The following is a 14,637-nucleotide window of genomic DNA, read 5'->3' on the forward strand; positions in this document are numbered from 1 at the left end:
GTTTTCTATGACATTGTGACCGAGCACTTGAATTACCGCCGGCCGGTGTGGCCGTGCGGTCTAGGCGCTTCAGTCTGGAACCGCGTGACCGCTCCGGTCGCAGGTTCGAATCCTGCCTCGGGCATGGATGTGTGTGATGTCCTTAGGTTAGTTAGGTTTAAGTAGTTCTAAGTTCTAGGGGACTGATGACCTCAGATGTTAAGTCCCATAGTCATCAGAGCCATTTGAACCATTTGAACTTGAATTACCGAAAATTGTGCACTCGTCGGGTACCGAAAATGTTGCCGGATGTCCACAAAACCAAACGTTTAGATAGTGCATTGACTTTCTTTGAGCGGCACCACAACGACGGTGATGATTTCTTAAGCCAAATTGTGACGGGCGAAGAAACATGGGTGGCCCACGAAACACCAGAATCAAAGCTACAGTCCATGGAAGTTGAGCAAGGGCATCGTTTTGCTGCAAGACAATGGCCGTCCGCATGTGGCGAATCAGACCAAAGATCTCATCACATCTATTCGATTGGAAACTCTAGATCATCCTCCGTACAGCCCCGATCTTGCGCCCAGTGACTACCATCTGTTCCTGCACTTGAAGGAACACCTGGGCGGTCAGCGTCTTCAAGACGATGACGAAGTCAAAACAGTGGTTATGTAGTGGTTAACAAGTCAGGAGGCAGACTTCTATGAGGAGGGTACTCAAAAACTGGTACACCGTTATGACAAGTGCCTCAATATTGACGGAAATTATGTAGAAAAGTAGATTAAGGTACAGGATTTCATGTAAAAAAAAATGGCTCTGAGCACTATGGGTCTTAATGTCTGATGTCATCAGTCCCCTAGAACTTAGATCTACTTAAACATAACTAACTTAAGGACATCACACAAACATCACACAACTCCATGCCCGAGCCAGGATTCGAACCTGCGAACGTAGCGGTCGCGCGGCTCCAGACTGTAGTGCCTAGAACAGCTGGGCCACTCCGGCCGGCTTTCATGTAAAAATAAAATTATTTAGGTATCTTGGCATGTCTAATTTTTAATTTCAAAACGGTACTTACTTAAAAATCACACCTCGTAACATTCGTGTTTAGTGTACGTTTGACCACTTTGTTGTCAATATGTCACAAATAAAGCAATTCGTCTTAAATTCTGTAATTCTTGTAATAAGTGGATTTCGTAATTGCTAGAATCTTGTTATGTAGTACAGTTGTCTTTGACAATAATCAGAGTTTAATATTTTGAGAACGCTTTTCTTAAAGAAAACTCACCTCCATCATTCCCTGTGAAGTTTAAAATATTTTGTCGTGTGTGCATTGCGTCTTGTTCCACACGTAGCCACATATTGTTTCTGACAAACAAAGAAAAATGTAGTAAAGAGTGCCGACCGGAGTAGCCGAGCGGTTCTAGGCGCTACAGTCTGGAACCGCGCGACCGCTACGGTTGCAGTTTCGAATCCTGCCTCGGGCATGGATGTGTGTGATGTTCTTAAGTTAGTTAGGTGTAAATAGTTCTAAGTTCTAGAGGACTGATGACCACAGAAGTTAAGTCCCATAGTGCTCAGAGCCATTTGAACCTTTTTTTATATTAAACAGTAGTTTATTTTTGTTTAGCGGCTAAGTTTGCTGATTTCAATTTTGCTTTCGGGAACGTCAGTACACGAGACACAAAATGGAGTGCTGAAGAAGAGGTGAGTTACTTTTCTTTCAGGGCAGATCTCACTTTGCGTTCTTGTGAGTAAGCAGTAGATAGAATTTTCAGTAGTTGTGCTAAGTAAGCAATTAATTTACAATGAACAGTAAAGGTAATCTTAAACAGTTTTATTCTTCCGAATTGTGCACTATTCTATTTTGCGAATATTTCAAGTCAGACATTGCACTTCGTGTCATGCAACAACTTTCATAACGTACTTCAGTGTTGAGGTGCAGTTAAATAGCTTTTACTGAGTACACCGTAAGTTCCTTCTGGGATTTAATTAACTTCCATTACTTCAAATTTAGCATTTCACTAGATTAAAGATTTCGTTTCACAACACTGTTCACAAGAGCAATACAGGGCCAGCTGACGGTCAATACTGCTCAGCCGACGAATACGATTCCTTACGGACAAATTATAGGAGGAGAAAGTTTCTGAAAAAGAATGTGCAGTATTTCATATATAGATCAACTACATAGAAAGCATACAACTCTTCCGACGGACACGCAGTGCTCTTCGTAAATTTGCGCGATTCTTTGCTGAATTTCCGTTCCCGCACACCCCTGCTGTTAGCAAACCCTCTACACACTATTGTTCTTCTTCTGAAGCCTCCGTTTCACTGTTTTCAACATGATTGTCTACAGTGAACGATCGACGCGTGTAGATGTTCACTCTGTCGTCACGTGAGTGTTTTCCCATGCCCCCCTAGCAGTGAATATGGTGCATCAGCCCTTTTATAGGGACCACAGCATCTTCCACAAGCAGTCGAATTACATTTACATTTTCATTTTACAGCATCCAACTCGTTTATTTTTCAATGCCCGTCATATCTCAGGAATACGTCGCTGTCGGTGCTTCTTCGATACCCAACTCCCGCTGTACAGCCGTTGGAGTGCAGTAAACGAGTGCCTGCACGGGCCCGTGTCCTTCACGGTTCCTTGCGGCTCTGTTTCGATGGCCATCAATGGTACCACTTCAGATCTCGTAACCAGATACGTGGCTGCCCACACGTAATGCGTACTGAAGGTGACACAAAGGAACAGAAAGTTACCTACTGCTATAACTCTATGAAACATGTAGAAGTCATTTTATGTATGAAAATCAGTGCACGGAAGTACAGATCGTTACAAAATAATACAGGAGGACTACAAACAGGGGAAAGAAATGAGTATGTAACAAATAATTTGTGATATATGACCTAAATTTTAATTCATAATCCATGTAATTCATATAATTAAAGTAGCAATTAAAATTTTAATCCATAGATTCTACTGCAGTCTCTCAAATATTATTTATGACGTATTGCGTTATAAAACATGGGGTGGAGTGTTCTTATGTGCTGCAGTCTTTTCCTAAAATTAAAAATAATTTGGAAAATTAAGGTTTTTTCCGAATGTAGAAACGTGTACTAAGGTACAAAGGGTTACCAAAATTAGATATTGCTTTAACTAAAGGCACAAATTGTACGTCTACCTCCATATTTCAAAGCAATAACCAATGTATTATCCCAGAATTTAGTTAGTTATTGTATTTAACGTATATAATATTAGATCTCCTTGTTTCGGAAAGTTTGCTCTCATCCAGCCACTCCTTCCACTCTCTCTCTGTCCTTCTCTCTTCCTCTTCCTCTCCTTCTGCGTGCAGACTTTCATCTCCGTTTCTTAATCCTAACCAAAATTGTTATTTATGTATAATTTTCCCAATTTAGCTAACGTAATTATTGTACTTAAAGTTTGCAAGGTGTCACCTGACCATACAAACAAGTATGAAACTTAAGATACGTGAGCTTGACAGAGTCGGATTTATTTACCATCTGAAATAAATGTTCCTACTCATGTATTCAATACAGATTCAATGCAAATATCTCCAAGATCTACAAATTCAGTAAAAAGATCTCCAAAATACTTTAAAACGGTTGATTTAAAAGAGGAGGGCAGGAACGAAACTGCTAGGTCATCGATCCCTCGTTCTGATGAAAATAATTCCACAGGGGTAGAAGTACAATCAATAATCGAGTCTTACAAAACACAGCTGGAAGAAATAAAACCACAAGACTGACAGAAGGGTTACAAACACTAAAATGGATAAAATCGGACTGGAAAACCACAGAGAGACACCCAGAAACACGGAGAAGAGATCAAAACAAGAGAGCAGATTGCCATATGTGGCTGACCATGAGAATAAAAAGGAGAAGCCAGTCACTCTGCAACACGTTAAAAATTCCACCCTAAAAGCACTAAGGTGGACGACAAAGAGGGACAAAGGACATGCACTAAAATTTAGATTAAATGATAAAACCCACCCTCACGACTAACTAAAGCTGCTGTCTAGGCATTGTCGCCCAACACCGGAGGTAGGGTGCTGGGAAAGTTAAAAGTCCACCGCAGAGCATCTAAGAGTGGACAGTCTAGCAAGAGGTGGATGACCGTCATTTGTGAACCACAGTGACACCGAGGTGGGTCCTCGCGACGGAGGAGGTAGCCAGACTCCTATAGTCAAGGCGGTATTGAACAAGGGCTTGGTAGAGCTGCAGCAGCGTAGACCGATCTGCACCCTAGTTGGTGTTGCTCAGGCAGTGGAGGGCACTGAGATGCTGCCAGCACTTCCACTTAAGCTGATGAAAGTGAGGTAGCCAAGTCCACTGGGCGTCAAAAACAAGTTCTATGAATCGATGTCTCCACTACAGTGAGTGGATAGTCATTAAGGTAAATTTCTGGTTCTGGGTGAATGGTGCGACGCTGACAGAAATGCATAACACACTTCGTGACTGAAACCTGGAAGCCCTGGGCTAGAGCCCATGACTGTGCCTTGTGAATGGCTCCCTGTAGGCGCCGCTCAGCAACATCAGTTCTAGAGGAGCAGTACAAAATGCAGAAGTCATCCGCATACAGAAAAGGTGAGACCGACTGCCCTACAATTGATGCTAGACCGTTATTAGCCACTAAAAATAGAGAGGGACTCAATATGGAGCCCTGCGAAATGCTATTCTCCTGAATACGGGGGAACTATGGGAGGCACCGACTTTGACATGGAAAGTACGGAGTGACAGGAAGTTTTGGATAAAAATCGAGTGCGAGACTCGGAGACCCCAGCCGCACAGTATAGCAAGGATATGATGTCACCAGGTCGTGTCGTATGCTTCACATAAGTCAAAAAAGATGTCAACCAAATGTTGGAGTCTGGAAAAGGCTGATTGGATGGCAGACTCGAGGAACACATCAGTGGTAGAGCGACCCTGGCGAAAGTTGCCCTGACATGGAGCCAGTGGGCCATGTGACTCTAGGACCCAACTGAACCGCCGACACACCATACGTTCCAGCAGCTCACAAAGAAAATTGGTGAGGCTGATGGGTTTGGACCAAGTTTGAGCACCGGAATGATGGTGTTCTCCCGCCACTGCAATGGAAATACGCCATCGCACCAGATACTGCTGAAGATGACGAGGATATGTCGCTTGTAGTCAGACGAGGGATGTTTAATCATCTGACTGTAGATCCGATCTGGCCCAGGAGCTGTGTCGGGGCAATGTGTAATGGCGCTGAGGAGCTCCCACTCTGTAACTGAGGCGTTATAGGGTTCACTGTGGCGTGTAGTGAACGAGACGACTTTCCTTTATATCCGCCGTTTGAGGGTGCGAAAGGCAGAGGGGTAGTTCTCCGACGCAGAGGCTCGAGTATAGTGCTCAGCAAAGTGCTCGGCAATCGCTTCTGCGTCGGTATATAACACGCCATTGATGTTAATGCTAAGGACACCCGTTGGTGTCTGGTACCCAAAAAGACGTCTGACTTGCGAAGGTGACATACAGCTACCAATGGTCGACATGTACCTCTCCCAACATTCCTGTTTCCATCGTTTTATAAGCCGGCGAACGCGGGCAGGGAGCTGCTTAAAGGCTATTAAGGGCCCTAGGGAAGGGTTCCGGTTACGTCGCTGTAGAGCTCGACGACGCTCTTTAATTGCCTTAGCAACTTCCGGTGATCACCAAGGAACTGTGTTTCACCAGGGGCGCCCTAAAGAACGAGGGATCGCGTTTTCCGCCGCAGAAACGATCGTTGTAGCGACCTGCTCAACGACAACATCGATGGCACCATGTGGGGGAGATTCAGCGGTGACAGCAGAGGTGAAGGCTTCCCAGTCTCCCTTGTTTAAACCCCATCTGGGTAGGCGTTCGTGGGCATGACGCTGGGGGAGTGACAGGAAGATGAGGAAGTGGTCGCTACCACACAGGTCGTCATGTGCTCTCCAGTTAATAGATGGGAGAAAACCAAGAGAGATCAATGGTCGAATATGTGCAATGTGCCACACTGAAATGTTTGGGGGCATCTATATTTAAGATGCAGAGATCGAAATTTGACAGCAAGTTTTCGACCTCCCTACCTCCGCCAGTAAGCATGGCGCCACCCCACAAGAAGTTATGGACGTTAAAATCTCCTAAACGTAGCAAAGGTGTTGGGAGTTGATCAATCGGTGCAGCCAATATGCTCAGGGGTGCTGCACCATCTGGAGGAAGATATACATTGCAGACGGTTATTTCCTGCGTCGTCCTTATCCTGACAGCCACAGCTTCAAGAGGGGTTTGAAGGACATAGAAGAAAACTCCACCTGACACTCTATTATAGTCGCTAGTCCTGTAATATCCCTTATAGCCGTGGAGGGCAGCGGCTTGCATTGTTGGGAACCAGTTTTCCTGGAGGGCAATGCAGAAAGCAGAAGTAAAGCTTAACAGTTGCCGTAGTTCAGCCAGGTGGTGGAAAAAAAAGTCACAACCCACTGTACAATTACGTGATAGTGAGACTGGGAAGGCATGAAACACTCAATGAGGCAGACTACCCCTCTGGGTCACCTGCTGGTACCAGATGAGTACCTGTGCGATAGACATCCATTGTGTCTGAGGGCCCAGATCTAGGTCCTCAGTGGATGCCGGGATATCCACCTCATCCTCAGACACAGAGATTGTAGGTAGTGGTGGTGTGGGTGCCACCACAGTGCCTTGGTTCTCGGGGGTCATTTTCTGTTTATGTTTCTCTCATTGCTCCTTAGGTTTGTCCAGCTGGGAGGGCTTCATTGATTCAGCCTTAGGGACTGAGGAGGATCATGTTGCCCTACGACCAACTACCTGTGGTTGCTTCAGCCACTGATGGGTGTCAGCTTTGTACCTGGTAGGAACCTGGGAAGGGAGTGACCCAAGGGATCCCTTCCTGGCAAGAGAAGCAAAAGAAGACTTATGCTTCTCTGCCTGAGAAGTGATGACTGACATCCAAAATGGTTGGGAGGGAGGCATGTTGCCCCTTAGTATATTGTGCAGGAGCAACAGGGAGGGAATTTCCCTCACCATTAAGATGGTAGGTGGAGTCTGACGGCTCTGAGAGCCAACTGTATGCGGTGGAATGGAAGATGGTAGAACCGTTGTCGTTATGGCGGCTTAGGTTGGCGCCATATGCACAGGATGTAGCCTCTTATATTTTCTCTTAGTCTCAGAGTAGGTCAGTCGGTCCAGTGTCTTTTATTCCATTGTTTTCTATCTTTCTGGAGAATCCTGCAGTCTGGCGAGCAAGGCGAATGATGCTCTCTGCAGTTGACACAGATAGGAGGCTGGGCAAAGGGAGTATTGGGATGTGAAGGACGTCAACAACCCTGACAGGTGACGCTGGATGTACAGTGGAAAGACATGTGGCCAAACTTCCAGCACTTAAAGTACTGCATTAGGGAAGGGATATATGGCTTTACGTCACAGCAGTAGACAGTCACCTTGACCTTCTCGGTTAATGTGTCACCCTTGCATTCCAAGATGAAGGCACTGGTGGCAACCTTATTATCACTAGGACCCTGGTGGTGGTGCTGCGCGAAATGGACACCTTGCCCCTCTAAATTGGCGTGTAGCTGATTGTCAGACTTTAGAAGAAGGTCTCTGTGAAATATGATACCCTGGACTGTATTTAAGTTCGTATTGGGCGTGATGGAAACAGAAACATCCTCAGCTTGTCACAGGTGAGTACTCCCCATGACTGGGCAGAGGATGCTGTTTTGATCAAGACCTACCCTGACCGCATTTTGGACAAGCCCTCTACCTCCCCAAACTTGTCCTCTAAATGCTCCACAAAAAACTGAGGTTTCATTTACAAGCAAGATTCCTCATCAACTCTCATACGTATGAGGTACTTGGGTGCCATCCTTAGCCTGGCGTTGCTCCCATTGTGAGGCCAGGGGGTTCGTATTTCTTAGCATTGAAGTTATACCTTGACCAGTTAGAGACTACTGGTGTTCGACCACCAGCAAGAGATGACGTACTATGCTTCATGGCGTGACATACGTCCTGATGCCACCCGCTCTGACCAGTGGCCCTCCCCATTGGCGCCACTCAGCTACAGCAAAGACCACCTGGCAGGATGGCCATTGCCGGAAGTCCTGATTCCCAGGTTGATGGGTATCTACTCTTTGGCAAATGTCGGTAGTTAATGGCGTATGCATCAACAGAGGTCCCCTGTGCGGTCAGGAGGCTACAACCAATCAGGTACATGACAACCTCACCACTGGACTGACTGCTGTGCTGGGTATCAGGCGCAAACAAGCTAATAAGTCCATTATCATCAAGAGCGCAGAAAGCGATACGCCACAGAGAATGGAGGAAAACGCACCCAGCAGGGTGACCTCGCCCAACAGCTCGAGAATGAGCGGAAATGCACATCCACGTAGACAAATTATGCGAGAGGTATCAGGGCATGATGGACACTATGCACCATGTAAGGCGCTCTTCCCTAATTGGCTCGCTCTTATGGAAAATTTTGAAAAATGGAGGTCAAACCCTACAGGGGACCGTCACAAAAAAGGCCAAACGTGTGAGCCCCCTTTTAGTCTTGTCGTACGACACGCAGGAATACCTCGGCCCTATTCTGTCTCCAGACCCGCACGGAAAGGGGTCCTTTAAAACGCATTTTGTAACAATGTTGCTATACTTTATATTCTTTGTGCTCTGTGATAATGTTTCTCTTTTGTTATATGATTGTTGCACCTAATAGTTTCGGGACACCAACTTTGTTTACAAAATATGACAGTGTACATGTGGTGTGTTACAACAGCGAAAGGAACTTTTGACCACTGGAGGTATCCTATTTTACTTATTTTATTTTTACCGTTAGATTTAGTTTAGTTTTTCGTAAAAAAGAACCCAAACCATTTTTTGAAATAACGTTTTGTTTCTCCACTAGACAGTGCCTCAAATTCCTCCAAAAATCGTAACACAACGCACACATACGCCATACTAAAAAATGTAAATCCACCTGATGATGGAGGTTTAAACCTTTGAAACGGTCATGGAGATAACTAAACAGTGACTCGCAACAGTAAACCTATTGTTTCACTCGATGTCAGTAACAGCCACGGTAAAGCCTAACCTAAAATGTTCACAAGTATTATATTCACACGTCGTTGTTCGTCTGTGCGGATGGCACACTCAAAATAAACTCAACAAGAATGAAACTTTAATCGGAAATGTCCAAGCAAAGAAACACTAGATAAAATGTAATTTCCACGACTTAATTGGCCGTATGCTTCATTAAGATTGATCTAATGACAAGAGATTATCTTTCAGATTGAGTAACTTCTGATAGAAATTTTTGTTTCGGCTTTCGTTAAACACGCGATGTTGTGCAACATGAGTCAACGTGGAGCTGACTGCGAGTTACCGATGACATGGACTCTTTCGGTAGATTAACAGCGTAGACAGAGTCGCTGTGATCCCGTAGGAGGGTGGTGGACTAGCGGTAGCCTGGCCAGTACGACCGTTCCCTCCACTTTACGCTGAGCGTACGAACTCACTGGAGGGAAGCAGATGCATATTCATTCACCCTAAAGTTGGAACTTGCTGGTTTAACTTAGTGCAGCATGAAACGCCCTACCACGTCCTAGCTGCATGAGCAATCGTTTGAAAGGCAAAAAGCTGTATGTGTCGTGCATGCTATTAGTTGCTTTAAGGATTATCTCATGTGAAGCCTGTGTCGTGTGGTCCTGCCTGTCCTCCGACGATTTGGAAGACCCGACACGTACTATGTACGGACCTGCTGTCAAAGTCACGCTCCCTGGGAGCTTTTCTCGCGATCTGAGACAACGTCGTTTCTGAATCGTAATGCATGATGATTTTACATTTAATACTTTATGAGACCAGAAATTTTGAACTCTTTATTGAATGATTATTTAATGCATTGTGCTGAAGCCTACAATTTGTTTGATGGGATGCTTTTACAGAGCTTTCACTTTCCATTGGTCGTGTACACTGACGAGCCAAAACATAACGACCATCTGCTTAATAGCTTGTTGGGTCATTTTTGCCACACAATATATCACCGATTCTGCGTATCATCGATTCTACAGTTCGTTAGCAGATTTGTGGAGCTATGTGGCACCAAGCGTCTACGCAAAAATTCCCGTAAATAACTGGGCACTGCTTTCTGAACGCGGTGATGGGCTCGATAGCGATCCGGATGGGAACCATCGGATCAACATCAGACCAATTTGGTGGCTAAACATTAACGTGATTTCACTATCATGCTCCTGGAACCACTGTATAAAATTCTGGCTTCGAGACTCTGACAGTTACACTGCTGAAAGATGACATCGTCGTCAAGGAAGACGTCGAGCTCGAAGGAATACAGGTGGTCAGTAGGTGACACGGTGTCTTTAATTACTACCAAAGATCTCATGCAAGCACAGGAGGATGTCTGTCATAGTGTAATAATGCTCCTACTACCCTGTGTCCGTGGCGCGGCGCATGTTTCGAGGAGACGTTCGCCTGGGTGACAGCGTTTGTGGAGACCACTATCGATCTGTGTAGCAAAAACGTGATGCAGCCGACAAGTCGACACGTTTCGAGTTAAACACCGTCCTATATGGATGATTTCGAGCCCGCTACAATTGTAATTGACGATGGCGTTGAGCCAACACGTGAACGCGCAGGGCTCAACTGCTGAGGGGCCCCTTGTACAACAATATGCGCTGAATGGTGTGTTGCAAAATACTTGTGCGTCCACCGGCATTGTACTCCTTCGCCGGAAGTGCCACATTCCGCCATGTATCCTTCTTTACAGAACAGACAAGCCTCAGAACTCCACGTTCTGTGAAGAGTCCTGGACGTATAACCACTTAGAGCCTAGTGGTAGTTTCACTGTCCTTCTACCACTTTCACAAATGCTCACGACTTTAGCGCGTAAGCATTTGAACAGCTTCGTCGTTATCGAGATACTTGGTCATAGGCTCTGCGTAATAATAATCAATTCTTTGGCAAAATCGCTTATCTCAGTGGATTTCTCCATTTGCAGCGCGTATCTTTGCTAGGGTAGTCCCCCATCCGTCTCTGCTCGGCTTATATACTTTTCTTACTGCGTCACGTGCCCGAAACGCTACCAGGATGCATCTAACCTTGCAGTATCCAGTGGTCACAATGTTTTGGCTTATCAGTTAAGGGGCACACGCCATCGTTGCTAATCATTTTGCGGTCGTAGAGATGGCCAGATTCTCACATCTAGATCTTAGCTCACTCAGAGGACTTTAGTTGCTACTAATTGACGACGAATCGCAAAACTTAATAGTAAAATTTGGATTGGAAAAGATAAAAAATTAAAAAGCGAAATTGTTTCAGTCCAACAGTCCTCAGTCGCAAACAGCCCAGTGCTCCACTCCTCAACCATGTTCCCTGACGCCACAGAAGTTGGTTGGTTGTATTAAAAGAGGGGGGCAAGGGACCAAATTACGAGGTCATCAGTCCCTTGTTCCGAATAAAACAATGCCACAAGTGTGAAAATAAAACAAATGATATTGACAACACAAAACAGAATGAAAGGAAAAATCACAAGAACGATGAAGGGCAACAAACGTGTAAATGGACAAAAGCGGGACAAGAAAACAACATAAATGCAATAAACGAGATGAAGAGAGTAAAACAACAAAGCAGATGACCATGGCTGGCTGACCATGAGAATAAAAAGGAGAAGCCAGCCACTCTGCACAACATTAAAAAAAATGTTCAAATGTGTGTGAAATCTTATGGGACTTAACTACTAAGGTCATCAGTCCCTAAGCTTACACACTACTTAACCTAAATAAGGACAAATACACACACCCATGCCCGAGGGAGGACTCGAGCGTCTGCCGGGACCAGCCGCACAGTCCATGACTACAGCGCCCTAGACCGCTCGGCTAATCCCGCGCGGTCCACCACATTAATCCTCCACCCTAAAAGCACTAGGGTGGAGGACACAGAGGGACAAAGGACATTCAGTAAAACTTAGATCATATGATAAAACCCACCCTCACAAATAAAACGTAAAACTAAATTAGCCAATGAGGCGCTGTCACATAAAATTAGTGGCAAAGAGTCCGGTAACTCAAGGTTCCGTCGCTGGACAGTCAAAGTGGGACAGTGCACTTGAAGATGGCCCTCTGTCAACCGGGTCTTCACGGCGCAGGAGGTAACCGTGGGTCACCCAAACGTGGCCAATGCAGAGGGGCAGAGGACAACTCATTCCCTGCGATAGGTCCGCATGGAAGAGTTCCACACATTCGTAGTCTCCTTAATGACACGCAGTTTGTGGTTCACACTCTTATGTCTCCAAAAGCCGAAAATCCCTGCGGCGTAAGTCAGAACGCAGGTCAGATTCAGAGATGCCCATCTCCAGAAGCGGTTTCCGCATAGCCTGTTTGGCCAACCTGTCGGCAAGTTCGTTGCCTGGGATTCCGACATGATCTGAGGTCCAGACAAACTGAACGACTGGACCGCTCCAGGGCATAGATGGACTCCTGGGTGGTCGCTACCAAAGGGTGACGAGGGTAGCACTGGTCGATAGCTCGTAGGCTGCTCGGGTCAGTACACAGGAGAAATAACTTGCCTGGGCATTAGCGGATGTGCTCAAGAACTCAAGATATAGCCGTCAGTTCCGCAGTGAAAACACTGCAGCCATCGAGCAAGGAGTGCTATTCTACATGTCCTCCATGAGCATAGGCAAAGCCAACGTAACCATCGGTCATCGAGCCCTCAGTGGAAACCACGGCCCCGGTACATGTCCAGAATCGAGAGGAAGTGACAGCAGAGAGCCGCAGGCTTAACTGAGTCCTTAGGGCTATGTGAAAGGTCCATGCGAAGCCGCGGCCTGGGTGTACACCATGGAGGTCTACGTGAATGGAACTCAAGTATAGGCGGTAAAGGGAAGGACTCCAGTCCAGACATAAGGGATCGCACACGAACCGCAATCGTTAGCCCTGAACTGGGCTGCCGATGCGGGAGACGGGCTGCCACGGGTGGGAAAAGGAGGCAGTAATTCGGATGCACAGGAAAACTGCAAACGTGTGCAACGTAACTGGTGAGCAGTTGCGCACGCCTAACCTTCAATGGAGGGACTCTGGCCTCCACCAGGACACTGGTCATCGAACTTGTTCTGACACAACCTGTCTCTAGGCGAACGCCACAGTGGTGCACTGGATCGAGTAAAATAACACCGAGGGCGCCCCCGAACCATAAACCACACTCCCATAGTCAAGGCGGGAATGAACAAGGGCTCTGTAGAGGTGCAGCAGCATAGAGCGATCTGCACCCCAGTTGGTGTTTCTCAGGCAGCGGAGGGCAATGAGGAGCTGCCAGCATTTCCGCTTAAGTTGATGGAGGTGAGGTACCCAAGTCAATCGGTCATCGAAAACCAGTCCTAAGAATCGATATGCTTCCACTACAGTGAGTGGATCGTCAGTAAGATAAAGCTCTGACTCCGGATGAAGGGTACAACGCCGACACTGCATGACACACGACTTCGAGGCTGAAAACTGGAAGCCATGGGCTAGAGCCCATGACTCCGCCTTGTGAATGGCTCCCTGTAAGCGCCGCTCAACACCAAGGGACCGCCTTTCGCCATGGGTGGGGGATCACAACGATAGCTGTAGTCACCTGCTAAACCATAGCATCGATGTTACCGTGTGGGGCAGATTCAACGGTGACCACAGAGGTGAAAGTTTCCCAGTCCGCCTTGTTTAAAGCCCATCTGGACAGGCATCCTTTGACCTGACGCCGGGGCAGCGACAGGAAGATGGGGAAGTGGTCACTACCACCCAGGTCGTCATATGATCTCCCATATGGCCGAACTTCCAGTACTTAAAGCACCACATCGGGGGAGGGATATATGGCTTGGCATCACAGTTGTAGACCATCACCTTGACCTTCTCGGGTAAGGTGTCACCCTCAAAGGCCTAGATAAAGGCACCGTTGGCTACCTGATTAGCCCTCAGACCCCAATGGACGCGCAACACAAAAAGGACACTTCACCGCTCTAAATTGGCTTGCAGCTTGTCGTCAGACCACTAAAGAAGGTCCCTGGACCATATTTAAGCTCTTATGTAGCGTGATGGTAACAGAAACATCCCCAAACTTGTTACAGGCGACTCAAGTCTGTGACTGGGCAGAAGATACTGTTTTAATTAAGACTGACCCAGATCGCATTTGTGACAAGCCCTCCACCTTCCCAAACTTGTCCTCTAAATAGTCTATAAATAACTGTGGCTACATCGAAACAAAGGAATCCCCATCAGTTCTCATACGCACAAGGGACCAGGGAGAATAAGGTTCGCTGCCATCCTTAGCCTGGCGTTCCTCCCATGGTGTGGTCAGGGAGGGGAATGGTTTAGGGTCATACTTCCTTGCATTGTACTGAGACTTGGAACGCTTTGAGACCGCTGGTGTTTGATCACCAGCAAGTGATGATGTGGTACACTTCATCACGTATCGCACCGTGATGCTACCCACTCCGACCTGGGCCCTCCCTACAGGGGCCACCCAGCTGTAGCATAGGCTACTTGTGAGGATGGCCATTACTGGGAGTCCCAATGCCCCAGGGTGAAAGGCATCTACTCCATGGCATACTTGGGGAGTTAACGGTGCAGGCATCAGCAGAGCAATCCGTGTGTTGTCATG

This window comes from Schistocerca piceifrons, chromosome 2, assembly GCF_021461385.2.
Source record: "Schistocerca piceifrons isolate TAMUIC-IGC-003096 chromosome 2, iqSchPice1.1, whole genome shotgun sequence".
In the NCBI taxonomy this organism is placed as follows: domain Eukaryota; kingdom Metazoa; phylum Arthropoda; class Insecta; order Orthoptera; family Acrididae; genus Schistocerca; species Schistocerca piceifrons.